The 10,144-nt window shown below is 31.4% G+C and overlaps 1 long non-coding RNA gene across 2 annotated transcripts; it reads right to left on the minus strand.

Annotated features, from left to right (window-relative positions):
- Positions 1-8,709: 8,709 nt before the first annotated feature.
- Positions 8,710-9,425, minus strand: LOC135121624 (uncharacterized). 2 transcript variants are annotated; one of them, XR_010279060.1, is made up of 3 exons: positions 9,364-9,425; positions 9,103-9,243; positions 8,710-8,908 (listed from the first exon to the last, which is right to left on the minus strand). It is a non-coding gene; the product is annotated as an uncharacterized LOC135121624 (long non-coding RNA). The 2 variants fall into 2 exon arrangements; XR_010279059.1 differs by having other exon boundaries at positions 9,052-9,243.
- Positions 9,426-10,144: the final 719 nt, after the last annotated feature.

Consider the following 10,144-nt stretch of genomic DNA (forward strand, 5'->3'; position numbering starts at 1 on the left):
ATTCGCAAGGCAAACTCAATGGAGCCCAAGGTTTCATCTCCGTTTGTATACTCGAGTCTACGTGTTGTTTCAACTAAACTCAAAGAAGGCCTTAGACCCCAGAGGGTAACTAAACATCACAAAGCTAGTTTGTAACTACATTAAACGTTTAATCTGCCCTCGGAACATCCGATAAGTGTAACGTAACTGGCTAGATTAGGAAGCCGTTATCGGAGAGTACATCTTGAACCCAATGGCAGATTTTAACCATAGGTCTAATCTTTTGCGGACGCTTTACGAAAGCAGGCGATCTTATCATGAATAGTTACTTTGCTAAAGAATGTACACTCTAGGATGAAAGCCGAAGGTTAAAGCTAACAGTCAAATGTCAGTAGATAAAGTCCTCCCATTCGAGGCCTAGCTATATATACGGTTGCCAAATTTAGTTTTAGTTTCCTAAACAGGACTTACCTGGTATGATCAATGTACTAAAATGGTTGCCTACGCACATCCCGCACAAAAGTTGAAAGTTAAATGTATCAAGGTATTGAGGTGTTATTGACATATCAGACATGCGCAAGCAACGAGAACGTAGTAAGTTTTCATTTTCTTTATACGGGTTTTTGAAGCCCTCAGATATTCAGAATGGCCCCTTCAGTAGGTAAAAAAGTAGTAGTACCCAGAATTAGCCAAAATTGTGTTCTTTCTCAAAGCACTATTGATGAATTAAGGTAGAATAATTTAATCACAATGTGTATGAACGATCCCTGATCAAAGCATAATAATGTTATTCTCGTCACTCATTATGTCAACCATTTTAGATGTTTTCCCTAGTCAAGTCTTATCAAACATAATACAAATCCTTACTTAAGATTTCTAAATTGATTACTTAAACCGACTAGCTAGGATATCCTATAGGAGTAGTAAGGACTTAGCTGGAGATTAGAAAGCTGCATTGTCTAATTGTTGCTAAATAATTTAAGTTCTTATTGATAATAATATTAGTAAAATTAAATTACACTATCAAGCACCAAGTTTCTCAAAGGGCACCAGAACTGTTACAAGCTAACTGAATTTAAGCTTACCTTGTAAAAAAGTATCTGTACCTTCTCTAGAATAGCTTTGTTACTTAAAATGGAATACGCAAGGGTCAAAAGAATACACATTAGGCTTTAGAGCCAGGGTTACAGCGTAATGTCCTAGTATAATTGGTGACTTCTGTTTTAAAAATATAATCCACATTCTCATTGCAAGCTTACTTTCTCTTCTTGTTTGACAAATGTTCCGTTTTAGCTTAATGCTCGTTAAAAATCTTATAAAGTCGAATCAGAGAGGGTTGTTTGTAAAACCCCTTGAACAAGTAAAATAGTGTTTTAGCGTAATGTCTAACTTCCTTAGCGTAGGGCAAACCACACCATGCACAGTAAACACTTATGTTGAGGTCTGAATTTACTAAGCGACCTCTAAGGTGGCGATTTATGTTAAAGTAGTTCACTAGAGTGAAGACGATTTAGTGGTTGCTTTAATTTTTAATTGTTATTGACTATCCTTGAGCTAAAAGTTAACTACCTTATCCCCTTATATTTTTATTTATTTATTTATTTTACCAAGTTGTTTACTTAATTATGTAAAAAGCTTACCTTAGAACAAAAGCTAAAATACTAAAGAGATAGCCAGAGAGACTTGCTAATATAATAAAAGGCCATAGTAATAAGAACGAGGAGTCAATAGTTGCAAGGGGATACTAGAATAAGATAAAAACCAAAAGATAGAGTTACTATATCAATCAATGTTAGCTCCACCTGCGCATATAAAAGTAATCTATAATCTTAAAAAGGTTCATTACTTACCAGATGGTTTCCAAGTTAAAGACCATCTGTTTACAACCATGCGTCACACGAATAACCTTGTTACAAAGCAGGAGACCACGCCCACCAGCAACTATTGTTTAACATAATCCCTTTTCAGTAGAGGTTATTAATTTGTTTTCGGCTAAATACTAGACCCACAGGCATATCTATTAAGTTACTACATAGAACTCGTAACCACCTTTGGATGGCAATGCGACTTTAACCTTAACCGTGTCAACTGCAGTCCGAGGTCAGGCATCGTAGAATACACGCAAGCAGGTAAACAAGAGTAGCTACCATTGTTCCGCGTCTTTATCATGTCGACTCGAAATTAACTAGATAATAGACCTTTTACTCAATTATAACTTGTTAACTTAAGCACCAAGAGATTGATGTCAATATTATTCTTTTATATTACCCGTCGCTGTGTTTACAATAGTTAGCATTACTCAACTCGAATTCATCTAATTTAAGGCATCTAGAGATACCTCAGGATCTCATCAAAACCAATTCCCCTTACTACTTAATTAGCCCTAGATTTCTACAAGACGGTAGCAGAGTCGAAATTCTAAGTACGGTTCTAAAATTTATAAATAAAACTGCACATTAATTCAGCTTACTTGAATAAGATTGCCACATGGCTTCTTAACTTCACTTAGGGGTAGATAGATAAAATAGAGAGTAACTAGATATTTACTAGTTTAACAGATAATCACTAATTTCTACAACTGGAAGTCGGTTCTTTCAAGTTGAAAAGAGCCGTCAAAGACGTCGTGTTGACTAATTTTAATCTCTCAAAGCTAATGAAAACTGTAAAAATGCCGTTTAGCTTGTTCTACCAAAGTAGAACGAAGAATGTAGTAACTTGATAGGGTCCTCCTTTTTACGGCCCTAAGGCAACCTAGTGACTCGGAAACTGGCATGTTTGATAGTGAGTATAACCCCTGGTCTGTGGTATTTATATTTAACCTCAAGTTACTGAAGTGTAGAATCTTGACTAAGAGAAATAAATTTTTGATTATTGTTAATATCTTTCCCAAAAATATTTATCCAATCCAATGAAAGCCTTTAATTTTGGTTTTCTTAACGTAGATTGGTAAGAAATTCGTCAGCATCTCACAAAATAATGCAATCAGCAGCATACATACCAACAATCAAAATTTTCCACATAAGATGTACATTAATCCAATACGTTGCTCATAGCCATTTTCAGTAATCGTCTAGATAGGTTAAGATAAATTAGTCTAGCTAATTCATTTAAATCATAAATAGCATCGTTTATTTTTTGAAGCACACGAATCCTAGGATAGTGCCCACCTAGTAATCGTTTTTACTGAGTTTAGTAAATTTTTACAAATACACGTCTGAGACATGTAAGTATACACTAGTTTTTTAAGTTTTGTACACAAAAAGCACAGCAAGACGTATAGGTATCTTTTTATAATTTGCAATGTTGAGTAGTCAACGAAAGGACTTTTCTGGTAAAATATAATAAATTTTAATGTAATCAATGCCAGCTATTTGTTAATAACCTTTCGCTATTAGTCTTGCCTTATATTAATTATTACTTTTCTTTCTGTGATGTAGCCAGGTCGTAGATATATTTTTTCATTTAGATTAACTTCGTCGATGGTAGTAACATAAGTTCATTCGTGGTGGCATTCAAATATTTTTTATATCTTCCAAACTTTTTGCTTTATTGAAAATAGGTTATTGTTAAGTTATCCTCTTTAGTCTTCTAAAATTATTTATGTTCTCATTAAAAGAAGTAAAACTTCTTTTTTTAGCGTTAGATAAAACTTTATCTAGTATTTGTTCAGGAAACAAATTTTGAGAATTAAATTCTGAGGTTTTTGAATTAATGTTATCAATACTCTGATTTAGGTAAAAAAATGTGAAGCATATTTAGAAGTGACTAGAGGACTTACGATATTTACAGCTTCAGAGTTTGACTTCTCTTCAAAATAAACTTGTTTTTTTTTTAATTTGACTTATTAGTATAAATTTAGGTATTTTTGGCTAAATCAGACTGATTGTAATTAAAGAGGTGTTCATTGGAATTGTGGCTGTATAAAAGGTTTGCGAAGAGAAAAGAGTCTGAAGTGTTTATGTATTGTTTTCATTGATTTAGAACTTGTGCATTTTGCAGTTGAAAATATGTTGTACATCTTAGAAGTTGGGTTTACGGAGAGAGCTTGCTTAGTTTTAGGTCTAATGTGTTCTGCTTCTGCACGAGGGATTTCGTTATTCATCATAGTCTTTTCATATTTGTTATTGGGTACTAATGTTGAATTACCCTCTTTTATATTATTGGCTTAGTCTCAAAGTTATTAACATCACTGATATCTGTTGGTAATGAATTAAGGGTTTAATGAACTTAGGTATGGATTAAAATTTTTGATTAATGTAGAGATATTTGTTCATTACAGTAACATCCCTCGACCGAATTATTTTATTGGTACAGAAGTTTTGGGTTAGGGGTTAGGTTAGGGTTAAGAATACTACTCATTTGTTAAATCTGGTGATTTAGAAAGTAGGAACCCCTCCGTTTACTCTATCTTGAAATTAATTCTATGCTCAAGTATTATAAAAATAAAATTTGAAACCTGAGGGTATATATTTTTTAAGTTAGTAGATTGAGACCATATAACTCGACAGGTGTAAGAGTAGTACTGCCTTTCAAAATGCTTTTATATATAAAAATAGCATCCCTGAAAGTTTCACTTCAATATTTGGAAGGTAGACATGATTGAATTAGAAGGAACATGATTATATTGCATAAGGTCTGTATATTACGTTCACTTAGCATATACTGAGGTGTATTCTTAAAAAGGTGGTAAATACGAAACCTTCAAGTTTTAATTCACTTTTTAGTATGTCATTAACGTATTCACTACTTTTATCAGTTCTAACTTCATCGATTATGATAAAAGTGGAAGTTGTATTACTAAGTTTCCTGTTTTTAATAAACTTTTTTTGTGGTATCTTAGCCAGTTTAACAGTTCATATATTATATCTTGTTTGCTCTTAGAGAATAAGGCAACGACGTATCTGATTTTGCATCAATACCTAAAACATATTTCAAAACCCTCTAAAGAAGTTATATCCCATGGTAAGTATTAAGAATTAGAGTAGTTTACCAAGTTTACGAAGGTGATGTGCTTAGCTTATTTTATTTACTTTCTCTTTTTTCATTTATATTTTGTGCAAATTTCAAGGTTATCACAGGTAAAAGGTAGGTATAATATTTTTATAATATTTATAACTTAGGTGAACATATATGTAGAGTTCTACAGTTATTTTGTTACTCTTCAACCTAGTTGGTTACGAAACATCGCTGACAGCACACGGCCGTATATCATATATACGATTTCTATGTTGTGAAGGTTTTTGCACTGCAGTAGTGAAGAACACATGAAATATGCAACCAGAACCTTGCATTGCCAATACTACACCAAAGAGCTTTCATTAATCTCACAACCTGAGATTATCAACATAATACACTAATAGAGTGGTCCGTGATACCTCGTGGACTTACAGTTACGACTTCAAAACCACAATGGACTATATTATAGTTATTAATCGCAGCCCTATCCTATGGTCTTCCTAGCTTGACAAAACTAAAATTTGCAAAATCATCCTGTGAAGCTGAATATATTGCTTTAAGTAAAGCTTATCAAATACCACTGCAAATACAAAATATGATTAATGAGTTTCTTCCTAACTTTAATATCAAAATAAAAATTTATGCCGGCAATGAAGACGTAAAAGGTATACTGAAAAGCGATGCCTTAAAGAAGCGTACAAGACATATCATATTGCTTATTGCTATGTTTAAGATGAACTACAAAGAAAAAATTGTGCGATTGAGCCCATTACTTCAGCAACAATCTTAGCTGGGATACATTTACGAAGCCATTATCAATACAGAAACATGGGAGTCTAATCAAGAATTTATTGAGATAATTAATTAATACGCTGTTATAACGTCCTGGACAATTGATCATAAAGTGTCCCGAAACATTCTAAACCCCCAGTGCAACTAGACTGTTCCAGAACAGTAGGAAAATATGAATACAAAAATTATCAATCCAAATAAATCAGCCCTCATCTCTTTTATGTTCTTCTTTTTTTGTTGTATTCTATTAAATTTATTTTTAAAGCTGGGGTTGTAAAAATTAAGTAATACCTTATTCTTAATGAAATGTGGATAGGCTGCGGAGTCGATAACTGTGGTAATCTCTTTCTTTTATAAAACATAGCCTTTCGAAATGACCAAGTTTTTACAAAAGGTGCATTTATTATTAAAAAAAGGGCAGTGTTTTCTTTTTCATAATTTTTCCACAACTTTTGCAAATATGAGTATATAATTATTTTTCTGGAATTTTTTTATCTAAAGTTTTGCGAATTTTTAAATTTGACGTCAACAATGTGGTTTTATGGAGGTTCGCTTGAATTTGTTTTCTTATTTCTGCTTGTAGAAAGAAATTAAGGACGTATTGTAATTTACGGGTTCATGGTCTTTAATTAAATGTTGCTATTAGAATATGATTTCGTATTAAATTCGTTTCCACCTTTATATTAAAGGCAATAGCTTTATGAATAGATATTATTTTAGACATGTAGATTGTTAGATCGGGAATAGTACACTGCTCTTGTATTTATTGACCAAGGAATTTAAGTCTGTAAGCATGTTACTGTATGGATTTTTGTTTTCTCTTTTAAAGATTGTGCACAATTCATGCACATAAAAGTAGTTAAAGATTCCAGTCCGAAAACCTTTTTTATGTATTCAATTACTTTTTCTAGGTGCAATACATTTATCTCTTCAAGTCTGCTTTAAACATCCTCGTGTAAAATGCTAATTATTAATTGTATCCTAAAAGCTATTTTTTTCAATTTCCCATGGAAGGATGCTCGAGCTCTACAATATTTTCATTGTATAAAAATATCGTGTAATTCGTAGCAATTCGGTAATTTTAATGTCAATAATCCATTGTAGCAGTTGAGAAAGTTTCTGTGAGAGTTGAGAATGCCAGCAGAGTGTAGCATTTTAAAATTTTGAATTTAGCATCATTGCTGTGTAATTATGAAACTACAGAGTTCGTGCTTATCACGTACCGGAATTTAGAGGAAATTATTAAAAAATATTAATAAAAATAGAATAAGTAAAAATATAATTTAAAAAAAAATAATAAATAAATAAAATAAAGGGAGATAGAGAGATAACTTGATCGTTTTTGTTACTTCTTTTAAGTTGAATATATCGTAAAACAATTTAAAGTATCTACATAAATTCATAAATCATCGCTGATTGGATATTGAAAAAATCTTGTTACTAACATGTTAATCAATATATATATAAATAGCAAGCCCTCGGAGGAGAATAATATCTAATTTTTCCCACTCTTAGTTTTTTGGGAGGAACGCGTGGTGGTATTAAGAGGGCGGCTTGTGCGTATACTTGGAATGGCGCTATTATAGATAGTAGCTTCGATAAGCTTTAATATATATGGACGTACCAAGGTAGAAAAAAAATTGTATTTATCAGATTACATATGGTACACAGTCATTAAAAATGCCCCCTTCTATCACAACACGCTCCACCTAGGATTCAAAGAGCAGGAAAAAGAGCAGGAAAATTAGGTATGCTCCTGCGGAAGTTTGGCTATCAGTATTTTTATATTTGATTAAATGCCAAATTAATATATGCAAGTGCCTAACACTTAAGTCAAAGTCTTATTTGTTGCCATTTATGCACCTTTTTACTAAGAGTAGTCTAAATTTTATAAAAGCTATATATGTATAAGCTTAACCATTTTTTTATTCGAGTACAGCGTCATGGGTGGTGCGACAAGAATTAAGGTCCATGCGGTTTTTACACTCAGCTCGATGTTATAACAAATTTTTTTAATGAAATTGCAACTGTTGTTAAAAATTATATTATTTTTTGAGTAATATTATATAATCTATTTGTAAATTCTCCATTTTTTTAAAACTTCACTACTTAATTAGATTTAAGATATGCAAACGTTAAGATTGTTATCTACAATGCCGAGTTATATTACTTTAATGCTGAAGAGGGTTTAATCACAATTAACCGAGTACCAAGCTCATAAAGCTATTTTCAATATTTTATGGGCTAATAAAAGACTGTGGCTAAAGTAATTCGAAAAGTTGCAAGACTTCCGGTAGCTTTAAAAATATTTTCGGACAAACCTTGCTATACAGTTGTTAGCGAGTAATCCTTTAGAGGAGCTTAGTAGTAATTGGGTTTCCATTTAGTTTTGTTGAGTAAGCACGACGCTTAGATGCGTACAACACTTAAATACCTTATATCCTTTTAAACGCTAAGCAAGGATGAGAGGTTAATATTGAAATTAAAAGATTTGTATAGTTTTAATATAATAGAATTGTATATTATCAATAAGATAGTGAAACAATTTTAAAAGCTGTCCTTGAAGATATATTATACATAAGTACAATAGAGAAATTAAACATATGGAAACCAATTGGATATACCAATAAAATCAAAAATAAAAAAAATTTCTAAGTTTAGAAGCGTCTATAAATATGGGGCACAGAGAGAGCAATATAAAAAAGTATAAGTAAAGCTTGGTAGAGCGAAAAGTTTATTAACGGTTAATCTAAATTAAGAAAATTGGGCTGTTTTAATCCCTCGCGCCCTTCAGATCCCTAAGAGTATGAACTTCAAAGTGTATGATCAAAAAAAATTACGTACTTTTAGGTTAACTTTTTATAGCAAGAAAATTCTTTTCTTAAAGTGAAAATAAGGTTAAAAGTGAGTTTTTCTAAGTAGTCTAATAAATAAATAAATAAGCCAACAAGGTACCTTCGTATTTGTATTAAAAACATGAAGTACATGACAGGAGCTTGCAGCCCAAGAGTTTTAATAAATTTAAAGAAAATTCAAAGAGAAATTAAATGCAGTTAATATATTTCTTAAACCACAGTTATAAAGATCCCAGTTATATACAGTAAAATCTATGGTATAACGTTGGTTTCTACCGGTGAAATTTGCCAAAGCAGCAGAGCAACTTAAAGTACTTTCAAGAAGCCTAAAAAGTTTAAAAAAAACGTTAAACCTTACCACAAAGTGTTAACAATAGTATTTAGATTTTCTCGAAAAAAAATAAAATTTAACGTATGTAAAGAGCTATATGGGACACGGAATATATAATTTAAAAAAGTTTGAGACTACCTTGGGTATATGATTCACACATTTTCGTTGTTAATGTAAAAACTTACTTACCATCACTAACTGTTGTGCTCTCAATAGAGCGATTCAAAAATACCAGGATAATAAGCTTGGCTATAAAGAGAATAGTTTTAAGATAAAGCACGTTTCATAGTCTGAATCAATTGACTAGAGAGATTCTTAACTGGTAAATATCTATTTTATAAAGTGAAACTTTACTAATATAAATTTTCTTAACAAAATGATCATATAACAAAAAACATATATTTTCATAGATCTAAATTATCTAGAGTAAAAAAACTTAATTTTACTGACGTTGTAAAGAGTTGATCGTTTATATGTTAAGGTAAAGAAAACCCCAGGCAGAACGACGAGCGAAAGTAAAAAAAAGTTTCTTAACAGTGCTTGAAAATCCTACTAAATAGCAGAACCCTCAAACCGTCTATGATCTGTTGGACACATTATAGTTAAACTTACCAAAACTACAGTAAACGCTACATTTTTAGTATTTCATTTGTTATTTGCGTCCGAAGTTCCGGTTGTAAATTTTTTTAGTTTGACAAAATAACGATTAGTTTTTAATTCTTTAAAGTTTGCGAAAAAAGTTTATTTAAATTGTCTTGCTATAGAGGGGAAATCCCACATTCCCTGATAATCAGTAAGTTTTAAGCGGTAAATATCTTTTTATCTTTTTCTTTTTTTCAGCACTTTTATTTTCGCCTTTAGATTTATTGTGAATAAATATATGTATACTTTGACTTAAATTTTGTTAGATTACTGAATTCTGAATTTTTTACCGAGTCGAGTTATATGATATCAATAATGTACATTTTATTTCATAATTATACAAATGGTGATATTATAATCAAATATGAATCGTTCGCGAAAACTCAAGGATTTGACGCTTTCTAAACGAGTATGCTTGGAGAATGCAGAAGAGAACGGTTGGGCAACTGTTATTTTATATTATCTTTCGTTTATTTACTTATAAGCTAAAAAGATTTATTTTAAATTTATATTATAAGTACGTTTTACCTTCTCACTATAATCACTGAATATTTTCTGTTTACTATTATTAGCTGCACAACTACTCGTT

Source organism: Zophobas morio, unplaced genomic scaffold (assembly GCF_036711695.1).
Source record: "Zophobas morio isolate AGI-343-1 ecotype UQ-CSIRO unplaced genomic scaffold, CSIRO_AGI_Zmor_V1 ptg000647l, whole genome shotgun sequence".
NCBI lineage: Eukaryota > Metazoa > Arthropoda > Insecta > Coleoptera > Tenebrionidae > Zophobas > Zophobas morio.